General features: G+C 29.8%; 1 pseudogene; it reads right to left on the reverse strand.

Annotated features, from left to right (window-relative positions):
* Positions 1-2,206: 2,206 nt before the first annotated feature.
* On the reverse strand, positions 2,207-4,206 carry LOC114754752 (60S ribosomal protein L9-like; annotated as a pseudogene).
* Between the last annotated feature and the right edge of the window lie 9,750 nt (positions 4,207-13,956).

Genomic DNA, 13,956 nt, shown 5'->3' on the forward strand with positions numbered 1-13,956 from the left:
ATTATGAAAATTTTGAAATCTGGAAAAAAAAGTTGAGAGAATAGAAATGAATTTGTTGAGGAAAAAAATTTCACAAAATATAAGGCTTTGTTTGGTTTCTTATTTTGAAAACAGTTTTTTGTTTTTAAAAACCAAAAAAATAAAAAACTTATTTGGTAATTTGTTTTTGGTTATGGGTTTTTTAAAACGAAAAAATAATAATCTGTTTTTAAAAATTAAAAAATAAAACAATTTTCAGTTGTTTTATTGTTTTTGTTTTTGCATTTCTTATTTTTTGTTTGAGAAAATTGGGACACTTTTTTTCTCTGCTCGGTAACTTTTTCTCCATTTAAGAACTAAAGTTCTAATCGAAACTTCACCCTTTGGTCGTAGTATGTTCATTTTCAAGTATAATTATTTAGAATAATTATCCAAAAAGATATATTTTGCTTTTTGTTTTCAAACTGGTTTTAAAAAAAATCAATCTTATAAAATTGTTTTGAAAAACAAAAAAACAAACATGCCCTTTGTGAAGTGACTTATAAATGGGATTAAGAAAAATATTTTCTCTTTTCTTTATAAAGAGAGAGAGAGAGAGAGAGAGAGAGAGAGAGAGAGAGAGAGAGAGAGAGAGAGAGAGAGAGAGAGTTTTAATGGTGAAAGACGCTCTCACATTCATCACCTTTGCCAACCGAACCAAATAAGCCACCTGAAGCATGGTTTGATATGATATAGAGCTGACTGATGTTTTCTTTTCTGAGGTCGTTGGAACATCCAATAAGTTTCCAAAGAAGAAAATGTTTCTCCCCAATTTTTAATCAAATATTTATTGGTATTTTTTGGCCATATAGGATTAGCAATTGCCCTCATCATGTTAAATACTTCTTGATAGAACACAATCATTAACGGCTGACCCGCAAGAATTTACAACATTCTGATAAAAAGTTAACAAGTACTATTTAGAAATCGACAATGTTTCCCAACATAGAATTAATTTTGCATCATATATTAAGAAAAGAAAAAGAATATAAGATTTCAGCTCAAAAAAGGGGGAAAAAAAGAATCTAAGATGTTACAATGTTTTGTTGAGGACTTGTTAATTTGTAAAAAGTGCTTTTTAATTCATTGGAAAAATTAAATGTTGTCAATTTTGATGGGTTAACTATTAATGAATATATATGTTCAGTACCTTTTTCAAATTTTTAATAATGCATGTTCTTTCCTTCTTAAAGACATGTTAACTTTAGAATGATATTTATTAATTTTCTATAACAATTTGTTGAATGCTTATTGTTGGTTAATTGTCAATAGTTGAGTTCTATCAAGTTGTTTATTTAACAAGAGCACCTGTTAACCTGTTAATAAAAAAGAAAAAAATACCAAAAAAATGATTATTGAATTTTAAAATTTCAAATCAGTATTGATCACTAAATTCATAAAAAAATTGACTACACTTAAAAAGCAAATAGCAACACATTTTCGTAATAATTCCTTATTTGGAATTTTGAAATTCAAGAATCATTTTTTTTTGAAATTTTCCCAATAAAAAACTCATTAAGATCATACATATGTGTGTGTATATAATACAGTTTTGGGAATGGGCTGCTATATTTATAAAGTACTCAAACATATGAGGTTTTTTCCTTCCGTTCTATCAAAAAGAAACATGAAATTTTAACCACCCTTTTACTATTTTCACCCACATTAATTATATCTTGTACTATCATTATATGTCATGTCACTGAATCTAGTTATTATTCCATCCAAAGGAACTATATTGTACTAATGAGAATAAAAATGCGCACGTGCCGATACCTTAGCGAAACTGGGGTTTGGACTTAAGCTAGGATGTCATATTTGGGAAGAGGTTCATCCGGCCTTGATGAATCTAGTCGAAGAAGACAAGCCTGGAGCTGATACGGTTTCACGACGGAGGATGGAAGTATCTGGGCATACGCCCCCTTGATTTTGTCTCTCTTTCTGTTTTTTTTTTGGGCCTTAGGCCTCGTCTCTTACCAAAAAAAAAAACTTCCTTCCCAATGCACGATGCCATTTCACGGAGGTGGCAATTACAGTGAATACATTTTGTGTCGTTATCAAATGTGAACTAAATTCCCATGAATAAATCCCAAACAGCTAATGTTCATTCTTCATCTATTAGTAATACAAAACATAATGCCTATACTCATAATCCCTTCGAAGGAAACCATTCATTCAAATACTCTTTCTAATCTTTTTGTAGTATAGTGCCTCTCTCGCTCACATATAGATTTCATCAAGAAACTTGCCGATGTCCTTATTTTTGACATGGCACTTTCGATTAATTACAACTGTAGAACGAGAGACCAGCTCCACATCATTTCCATCAAGTACAAGCTTTATCCTTCACCTTTTCAGATCTAATAGAGACTCCCTAAAGCATGTCCACTTTCCTCACCTAAGAAAAGGGTAAAGCCAATACAACATAACATCAAATACAATCATGCAATTCTAGAATCAAATACAACATAATATGTACTAGATAAATATATATACTTTCTGATTCTTAATATAAAAGTTAGATAACTAATTTACATATATTAATAAAATTAGCTATGTTACTGATTTGTAACAAACGTGCGATGGTTTCCTTAGAATATCTTTTCTATCATGTGCATTGTAACCCCTAGTGAAAACTCTCACATTACATCCAATTAATAGGAATACTTTGAAAGAAAATCATAAATTTAGGAGACAAAGTAAATTGAGGTATTATATTTAAGACCAAAATAAAACATTTATCTAGCTTTTATGTTTAGGACTAAGTAGTAATAACAAGCAGAAAGCTATAACACAGTTATGCACACATTAGTAGGGCAAATTATGATGGATGAAAAACAAAAGGGGAAAAAGGTTCTTGTTAGTCAAATGATGAATTAGATCACATAAATGGGTTTAAGAGCGTGTATCTAAAAATACAATGATGCAATTGCAAGTGCCTTCTTACAACACAATAATATAGAAAAGTAAATTGATAGTAGAGAATAATATAGAAACTACAATTTTTCTCAGGATTATTGCACTGATATAATTTATAAATCTGCCTCAACAAAACATTCCCAACAAAATGCAACTACTAGACTCTACATTACAGCCACCAAACCATGAGTATAGACTGCAACATTTACATAGCCTGAATTGAGACCAAGAATTATGGTGATGAACAACAAAGAAGAGAAGTGGTTCTACTTAGTTGATTAATGAATATGATCAAACAATTGAGCTTAAGAATAACATGAGACAATTGCATTGGCTTTCCAACAAAAAAATAATGCAAAAGCACAACAGGACGCTCACAGAGAATAATATGGAAATACCAATTTCTCTCATAATTATTGCACTTTTATAAATATTTCTTAACAAAACAATATGAGAAATTGTCCAGGCAATAACACGAATACAACTACTAGACTCTAAACTTAATCACAGCCTTTAAACCACAAGTTCAAACTTCAATATTTACATAGCCTAGATTAAGAACACCAAGAATTATCATAATAAACAACAAAAGAAAAAGAAAAGGGTTCGGCTTGGTTGATTAACCAAACAAATCAAAGAAATTAGCTAAAACAATGTGTTGAAACAAAATGATAAAATACAAAGTGAATAACAATAGTAACAATCTAAAACCAAGAATGAAATTCAAATGTACCAGTAGTCAAACTTAGAATCTAAACACGAAAAGGCAAATCAATCAATTCTATTGACTATAATAAACTGTAAATACTAAAAAACCATTCTTTGACAAATAATATTTAAGACTAGATACTCAATTCATTCCTATTATCTAATCAGAAGAGGGAAAGTGAAGAGTACCTTCTTCTCCCCAAGGAAGTTACGGATCTCAATGGACCTGTTGTTGTTAGTAATGGACGCGTTGATTGGGAAATGGGCATACATGAACCTCATCTTATAATGATAGCTTTTTATGATGTCGATAATGAGATTTGCTATGTGACTGAGGGCAGTTTTGATAACAGCTGAGGTCATTCCTACACTCGAACTAGGCATCAGCCTTCGGCTTCCTCTTGCCATCTTCGTGGTGATTAGCTGGAAACCCATATTCAGGTGCTTGAAATCACGAACAAGCTTGCCGCGAGGCCCCTTTACCTTGATGAACTTGGAGTGAATCATCATCATCACGCTGTCAGGGATGGCTATTGATTAGGAGGACAATATAGTCTTCATTCTTCCGCTCTCACTTCCTCTACTTCTCTTGTCATGCCCCAACTTTGGAGGTGACCAATACAGAATATGAGAGATCTCACATTCTTAAGCCTAAACATATACAGAGAATTGTTTAGCAAGCATTTTTAAGGTAATCACAAATAGAAGAATCTCATTGGACAAAACATTCATGTACCTACACATGTTGTTATAATTCAAAATATAAAGCCATTTGTAGAAATTTTGGCAAAGTCTTCACTGTAAATTAGACTTCTAAAAAATTCTACAATAGCCTACAATTTTCAAACAATAGTTAGAGCTCTGCTTCCTAGCACCAGTATATATAACTACATTCCAAAATAAGCCAAAAGACTAGGACCTAACCATATATTACGTGGAGCATCTAATTATAAAAATAAAAACATAAATGTACTTTTGTGTTTACATTAGGTGACAGTTACTTTTACTAGTTCTAGATCTTCAATAAGGCTCTTTACTGCTCAACTAGGGATGCAGGTTCAGTGCTGCTCTCTCAAAGTCAACAAAAGAATCTACTAGTGAATAACGTTCCATTGATAATATTTAATAAAATACTAACAAATGAATGAAATTAAATTAAATTTAGTTTTGAATGACCATATGGCAAAGAATTAAAAATTTCTACAATATACAATTTTAAATTAAAAAGATAAATATATATGCTCAAGCTCATTAAACAATTAAATCCAAATTTGTAATAGAAGAGCTTGTTAGACAAAAATAATATAAAACAATATTTTTCAATCTTATCCTTTCGTAAGGCCTCAACATAACAAAATAGCAAGCATGGCTCAAAGCCACGAATACAAGCACAGATACATAGTCTATGAGGGTAAGTCACCAATCAAGTGAGGTCGAAGCCACGAGGCAAGTGCAACTGAAGCCAAGAAACAAGATTGGGAATAATACCCACGAATATTAAATGAGCTTGAAATTACCATGGTGCGTCAAGGACTAATAGTACTACTGATAGTTACCAGCATTCTGTATCCACTCCTCTAAAAAATGCGCACGCATGCTGGGATCAATTTATTACTAACAAACAGAGGAATGTGTGTGTATATATATATATTATTTCTGCTAATGGAATTCTTTAAAGAATACTTTATAACAAATGAAGATTTTCAAATAATATTTTCAAAACTCCTTTCCAAGTTCCAAGTATAAATATTTATTAAAAACAAAATATAGATTAACAAATTGTAAGTAGAACTTTTATTCAACTTAAGAGGCAAAAATATTTATCCCAGTAATAAAACATTGAAACCTTAAATAAGTAAAATTGAAGAATAGTAAAGTTTAAATTAAATCAGCTTGATAAACTATTCAACAAAGAAGCTAATAGTTAACTAAATTAATAACAAATAGTAAAAGCTTAATTTTAAAAATATAACAATAGGACGCTATTCACTCACCTATCGTACCTCCCAACTTATCACTTATTTCAATTTATAAAGCTTTCAGATAATTCCACTCCTCAATTCCCTAATAACCCAAAATCCATCAATAATACTTCCAATCAATCTTAAGCAAAGATGTTCTTTTTAATAAACTCTAAGGGTATTTGAGTAACTTCAATGGTACTTATTTCAATTTATAAATGTAATATCCTAAATTTTATTTTAGGATTTATGTCAAAAAAAATATATTAGTAAAAAAAATTCAAAAAAAAAATGAAAATAGTATTTTATTATTATAATAAAATAGTATTATTTTAATATTAAGAAAAACCCTGCTTTTCCACAGAATTCGACGGAAAAGTAGGGTGTCAATTAAGAAGAAGAAGAAGAAGAACAGGGAGGATAATAAATGAAAGAAGGAAAAATTGTGGAAGACGGTTGAAATAGGAGGGAGTAGTGATTAGTAAGAAGGGAAGAGAGGGAGAGAAAGAGAGTAGAGAAAGGGAGGGCGAGAGGAAGAGAAAGAACGAGAGAGTGAGTGAGGAGTTTTACAACTACATATTGTCTAAAGAGGAAGACAAGCATTTGGAGATTATTTAGGTATAGAAAAATACTTCATTTTATCATATTTTTTATAAATGTTTTCTATATATTTAGAGTGTTATATTATTAGTATTATTATAATGTTTAAAGAAAATTTTACGGCTTGGATATGAAGTAAATATAAAGCTTTGATAATATATGACTGTAGAAATTTAAAGATACATTATTAAGGAATGTTAATTGTTTATATTTGTTCAATGATTGTTTTGAGAATTTTAAATTAAGATTTTAGTTGAAAATTTTGTTATTCAAAGATATAGAATGTTTTTACCAATTAAATTTAAGTTAAATAATTTATTTGAGTTATTTAATATATTATTAAAATTTTAATCTGTTTAGATTTGCCCATTTGTTTATTTTAGTATTTAAAAATTAATTTTTAGGTGAAAAATCTATTATTTTTGAGATATATCATATTTGTACCAATCAAAATTATGTTAAATAATTTATTTGGATTTTTTGACATATTATTAAAATTTTAATCGGTTTAGTTTTATTTATTGGATGACTGGAGGTTTTAAAATAATTATTTTACCTACAAGAGTTTATTATTTGTGAAGAAAAACAAATATGATAGTTATACCATTAGAATTTTGATTAGATTATTTATTTATAAATATTTGAGCTACTATTTAATTTTTGATGGTTTGGCTTTGAGGTTTAAACTTGAAATGAATTTGTAGAATTTAAAATATAATGATTTCACATTTGAAAATTTTGGATAATTGTTTTTATTAAAGTAAATAATCCAAAGAATGTAAATAAATATTTTGGCTTGTTAGAAAATTTATAACTTATTTCTAAAATACTTAATTTTGAGTTATGAGAGTTGTGAAAATTTAGAATAAAAATTAAATTAAATTAAATTAAATTAGAAATTTAGCTAATATATATAAGCTTAATTAATTAGCTTATATTAATATGTAATTATATTAATTGTGTAGATTAATTATTAGATTATTTGTTTGAGTACGGGTTGACTTTGTGGTAATTATTTTTGTAGCTTTGGTAAAAAGTAACCACTTTCCACTCATTATGTATACTTGTATGATGTTTGTGAGTAATTTCGAGTTACATGAGATTCTTGAAATGCCATTGGGCTATAATTTGAGCAGTGAAATGTATTATTGTTGAAATTGTCTAGAGATATTTCATGTCATTAAAAAATGGTTGTGAAATTATGAATTTATAAAGTTATCATGTGTGACAAGAATTTATTGAGAAATGGTTTTGAGGATTGATGTTGATTATTGAAATTTTGAAATCTTGGTTGTGGTAAATGTGAAACTTATTATGTTATTAGTAAATGATTATTTTATAAACTCATGAGTCTAAATACGAGAAGAGATGGTGAACGTTGATTGGTGAGAGACATATTACAGGGAGAATAAGGGGGTGAATTTTATACATAGGTGGGAGGACGCCAGATGTACACTGGTTGATCCTTTGGTCCTTTCATGTGTTGGAGGGAATATGACATCCTGCTAGTAGACTAGAGGGGAAACCCATGATCCGGTCTTGTACTCTATGGATTTTGGCCTATTCACATCACTTGATTGGTAAGTTTATTATGTTAAGCTACTAGTCACATGGATTAGTACTAGCCTATGGGTTCAGTCAGAGGATATAAAGTGTGGGGAAATAAGGTGGAATTGAGAGTGAAATGTTATATTTTGATAGATATATATATATATATATATATATAACCATGTGACAGTTGTGAATGTTATGATTTTTGTAGCTGTTCCACTTGATACCTTCCAAGCACTTACTTGTATGCTTGATGAGTAGAATAGTTGGTTACTAAGGCTTTTGTCTCACCCCGTAGTTTAACATTTTTAGGTAATAGCTCTAAAGCTGATCCGTCAGGGAAGGCGGTAGAAGTTTAGTTATCAAGTTTATCTTGTATAGATAAATGGAATTCTTTAAAGACTACGACTTTAAACTTAAGTATCTCCCAGTCACTGATGCATTAAGTAGGAAGAAAGTGCATGTGTTCCATGTGAGCTTGGAGGAGTACTACTATTTAGAGGGATTGAGAGATCTCTAGGTGGTGCCTGAGACATTACTTACTCTGCAGTCAATTTTGGGCGACAATAAATTCTTTGAGGATTTGAAGGCATCACAAATGAAAATGACTGATTATTGAGTATTTGAGAGGCATTGGAAAATGGGGATGTGCCAAAACTATAATAGTGGAAAAGAAGGAATTTTAAATTACAAAAAGAGAATCTACATCCCTAATGATGATGAGATTAAGAAGACCATTTTTGAAGGAGACTTTATATAGGAAAAAATGTAGATCTTCATTGTACTGGACTTAATTAAGTGAAAGAATAGTTATTGACCCAGATCTAGTGGACATCACTACCAGAAAGATTGAGTTTATCAAGCAGAAGTTGTTAATGGCCCAAAATCAACAAAGAGTTATGCGGGTCATCGGAAAAGACTTTTAGAGTTTGAAGTGGGTGATCTTGTGTTTCTGAAGGCTTTCCCTATTACAGGTGTCGTGGATCCATCAAATCCAAAAAGGTTATACCCCGATTCATGAACCCTTATAAGATTTTAGAGTGGATTGGACCTGTTGTGTGAAGCCCCAGATTAAATGGAGAAGGAAGGAAAGCATGCCTTAAAAGGGTATGGATACCTCTCTTTCGTATATGCGTTTTTTGGGTGGCTATGGCTGCACCCAGGAAAACAAAACCATGAGGTGGCTACGGCTGAACCAAAACGGATAATATCTATGAGCAACATCTTGGGATGGCTACGGCTGTACTCCGGGACTTGGGGACATTACATGTTGTATATCAGATTGCACTGCCACCACATCTATCTAGTTTACACAACATGTTCCGCGTGTCACGGTTGAAGAAGTATCATTCGAATCCATCTCATGTTATTAAGCCCGAAGAGGTGATGTTGTGAGCAAATTTAACCTATCAAGTGAAACCGCAACAGATTTTAGACGTTAACAACAAACAATTGTGGAACAAGACCATCTATCTTGTTAAGATCTTTTGGAAGGGCATAAATCTTGGTGATGCAACTTCGGAGACTGAGGAGCGGATGCGTTACAAGTACCCATACTTATTTTCTTAACAAGCACCTTGAGTTGCTTCTATTTTTAATTGTGTATGATTGTTTGAATTTTGAGAACAAAATTCCAATTAGGTGGGGAGAACTGTAATATCCTAAATTTTGTTTTAGGATTTGTGCCAAAAAATATATATTAGTAAAAAAATTCAAAATTTTTTTATTATAATAAAATAGTACTCCTCCGGTCCTAAATAAAAGACCCTTTTGTAGTGTAATTTACACTACAAAAGGAGTCTTATATTTAAAATCGAAAGAGTAATATTTTAATATTAAAAAAACCTTTGCTTTTCCACTGAATTCATTCGGTGGAAAAGTAGGATGTCATTTAAGAAGAAAAAGAACAGGGAGGATAATAAATGAAAGAAGGAAAAATTGTGGAAGACGGTTGAAATAGGAGGGAGCAATGGTTAATAAGAAAGGAAGAGAGGGCGGAAAAAAGAATACAGAAAGGGAGAGCGAGGGAAAAAAAACAAGAGTGAGTGAGGAATTTTACAACTACATGTTATTTGAAGAGAAAGACAAGCATTTGGGGATTATTTAGGTATACAAAAATACTTCTTTTTATCATATTTTCTTTATAAATATTTCTTATATATTTAGAGCGTTATATTATTAGTCTTATTATAGTGTTTTGAGAAGATTTTACGGTTTGGGTATGAAGTAAATAGAGTTTTGATAATATATAACTGTAGAAATTTAAAGATACGTTATTAAGGAATTTTAATCAGTTTATATTTGTTCAATGATTGTTTTGAGAATTTTAAATTAAGATTTTAGTTGAAAAATTTGTATTCAAAGATATAGAATGTTTTTACCAATTAAATTTAAGTTAAATAATTTATTTGAGTTATTTAATATATTATTAAAATTTTAGTTAGTTTAGATTTGTCCTATTGTTCATTTTAGTATTTAAAAATTAATTTTTAGTTAAAAAACCTATTATTTATGAGATATATCATATTTGTACTAATCAAAATTATGTTAAATAATTTATTTGGATTGTTTGATATATTATTAAAATTTTAATCAGTTTAGTTTTATTTATTAGATGACTCGATGTTTTAAAATAATTATTTTAGCTCAAAGAGTTCATTATCTGTGAAGAAAACGAAATATGATAGTTACACCATTAAAATTTTGATTAGATTATTTGTTTATAAATATTTGAGGTACTATTTAATTTTTGACGATTTGGTTTTGAGGTTTAAACTTGAAATGAGATTTTTAGAATTTAAAATATAATAATTTCATATTTGAAAATTGTGGATAATTCTTTTTATTAAAGTAAATAATCCAAAGATTGTAAATAAATATTTTGGCTTGTTAGAAAATTTATAACTTATTTCTAAAATACCTAATTTTGGGTTATGAGAGTTGTGGGAATTTAGAATAAAAATTAAATTAGAAATTTAGCTAATATATATAAGCTTAATTAATTAGCTTATATTAATATGTGATTATATTAATTATGTACATTAATTATTGGATTATTTGTTTGAGCACGGGGTTGACTTTATGGTAATTCTTTTTATAGCCTTGGTGAAAGGTAACTACTTTTTAGTTATTATGTATACTTGTATAATGTTTGTGAGTGATTTCGAATTACATAAGATTCTTGAAATGCTATTGGGCTACAATTTGAGCAGTGAAACGTATCATTGTTGAAATTGCCTAGAGATACTTCATGTTATTGAAAAATAGTTGTGAAATTATGAATTTATAAAGTTGTCATTTGGGACAAGAGTTTATTGAGAAATAGTTTTGAGGATTGATATCGGTTATTGAAATTTTGAAATCTCAATTTTAGTAAATGTGGAACTTATTATGTTATTGGTAAATGATTATTTTATAAATCTCATGAGTATAAATACGAGAGGGGATGGTGAGCGTTGATTGGTGGGACACATATTACGGGGAGAATAAGGGGGTGAATTTTATACATAGGTAGGAGGATGCTAGAATGTACACTGGTTGATCCTTCAGCCCTTTCATGTGTTGGAGGGCATATGACATCTCGCTAATGGACTAGAGGGGGAACCTATGGTCCGGTCTTATACTCTATGGATTTTGGCCTGTTCACATCACTTGATTGGTGAGCTTATTATGTTGAGCTACTAGTCACATGGGTTAGTATTAGCTCATGGGTTCAGTCAGAGAATATAGAATATGGGGAAATAAGGTGGAATTGAGAGTGAAATATTATATTTTGATATATATATATATATATATATAACCATGTGACAGTTGTGAATGTTATGATTTTTGTAGTTGTTCCACTTGACACCTCCCAAACACTTACTTGTATGCCTAATGAGTAGGATAGTTGGTTACTAAGGCTTTTGTCTCACCCCGTGGTTTAACATTTTTAGGTAATAGCTCTAAAACTGATCCGTCAGGGAAGGCGATAGAGGTTTAGCTATCAAGTTTATCTTGTATGGCTTCCTTTTTGTCATGTAACGAGTATTTGTATATTTTCATATATAACTCTTTTTGTATACTTTGATTTATCTAAGAATGATGGTCTTAACTATTTTTGTTGGTTTAGAAGAATTTTATTTAGAAAATATCATGTTATGGATTTAGAGTTAAATGTGATATTCTGGACTTTGTAAAGGCCAAGGCCTAGTTATTGTGAAATACTATTAGTAATTAGTTCAAGTTTTTTCTATCATGGTTAACATTTTTTACAAATCAAAATTTCTTTTTTATAGTCATGGTAGCCTTTCCAATTCTAGTTCTACTTTTAAACACAGGAAAACTCACTGTTTAGCATTGATAAATTGGCAATTAAAGTGAATTGTTAGAAATCTAAATTTAACCAAAGGCTCCTTAGAGAAAAATTACCTAGGTAGTGCATCGCTCTCTGGATTTCTCCTAGTTTATTTTTTAATTGCCTAGTGACAAGGTTTATCAACCACCAAACCAATCAAACCACATAGTCATATGATGTAAAGAAAAATATATTACCTTCAGTCCTTAATATAAGAACTAATTTGACTTTTAATTTAGTCTTCAATATAAGACCCCAATCTACTTTGTCTTTCATATTATCTATTTTTTTAAAGCAGTCCTTGTTACGCATGTTAAATATTCTATTAAATAATAATTTTAGTTAATGCACATAATTAGCAAAGATATTCTAGGAAAAGACAAAACCTATTTTTTACAAATAACTAACTTAACTAATTTTCTTAATCTTTCCAAGTTAGTCTTCTAGGTCTATATTAAGGATTGGAGGTAGTATACAACAAAACAAACGCAAGTGTCCAAGTATAAATAAACAAGTGAAATTCAATAATTTCAAGTAAAATTTAGCAATTTACAACAAAACTTTGGCGATCTATAAGTAATATAATGGAATTCACAACTCCAACTGCAAATATTTAGATATGAATGAACAAGTAAAATTCAAAAATTTACAACAAAAATTCAATAATTTGTAAGAAATATAAGGAAATTCACAACTCCAAATGTAAATGTTTAGATGTGAAAGAGCAAGTGAAATTCAGAGATTTACAACAAAAATTCAGTGATACACAACCCAAATTCGGCGATTCTCAAAAAACATGAAGAAATTCACAACCCCAAAGTTCAGGTATAAATAAAAAAGTAAAATTTGATAATTTAGAACAAATATTCATCAATTTATAATTTGTGTTAAGTATAAGAATCTGGAGTAAATTATTGATCACTTGATCGATAATCAGGATGATCGAACATCTATCGGATAAAGGGATACAAATCTCATAGGCATTTATCGATAACATGATCGATAAACTGATTATCGATGAGAAGACAGATAAATGGTAATACGTTCTACTCACTCTATGTTTTTCTTTAGTCACCATTTATCGATCAGTTTATCGATAAGTCATTTATCGATAATATGATCGAACATTGCTTCATAACTCTGCATACAAGTAATTATTTCAGTAGCTTATCGATCACCTAATGGATCAGTAAATTATCGATCACATGATCGATAATTAGCACATTGTTTTAAAATCATGATTCTTCGATCACGGGATCGATAATCTCATTATCAATAATATGATCAATCACCGCATTTCATGTTTACCTTGTTTTCACATAACGTGATCGATAAATCAGTTCTTTGATTTTATAAGAATAAACCTCTTTATCGATAACATGATCGATCATCCATTAATCGATCACCTATTTGATCAACCTACATAACCTGTGTTTTCACTGAATATACTTTTGCTTATTGTTTATCGATAAGGTTATCCATCATCTATTTATCAATAATGTGTTCGAAAATTAGTGCTTCAAAATCTATTTCTATAACACTTTGTTTATCGATAACTTGATAGATCAACAAGTGTTCGATCATGAGGCGATTTCAGTTTAAACTTTAAATAGTCACGATGTTTCTCAAAACTTATCATCTATTTCATTCGAGCTTTTCTCAGCCTTCATGATTGTCTTAATTCTCTATTTAAGGAGTTTCAAAATCAAAAGTGACCTTGATCTTCTTCTTCTATGCATACCATTATGATGTCACTATTTTCTTTTATCGATCACTTGATCGATAAACTTAGTTATCTGTTTCAAAAGCTCTTACTCTGAATAATCGATAACCTGATCGATCAAGCAGTAATCGATCATCACT

The sequence above is a fragment of the Neltuma alba genome, unplaced genomic scaffold, assembly GCF_004799145.2.
Source record: "Neltuma alba isolate B1F8T4 unplaced genomic scaffold, ASM479914v2 tig00010189_pilon, whole genome shotgun sequence".
Classification (NCBI taxonomy): domain Eukaryota; kingdom Viridiplantae; phylum Streptophyta; class Magnoliopsida; order Fabales; family Fabaceae; genus Neltuma; species Neltuma alba.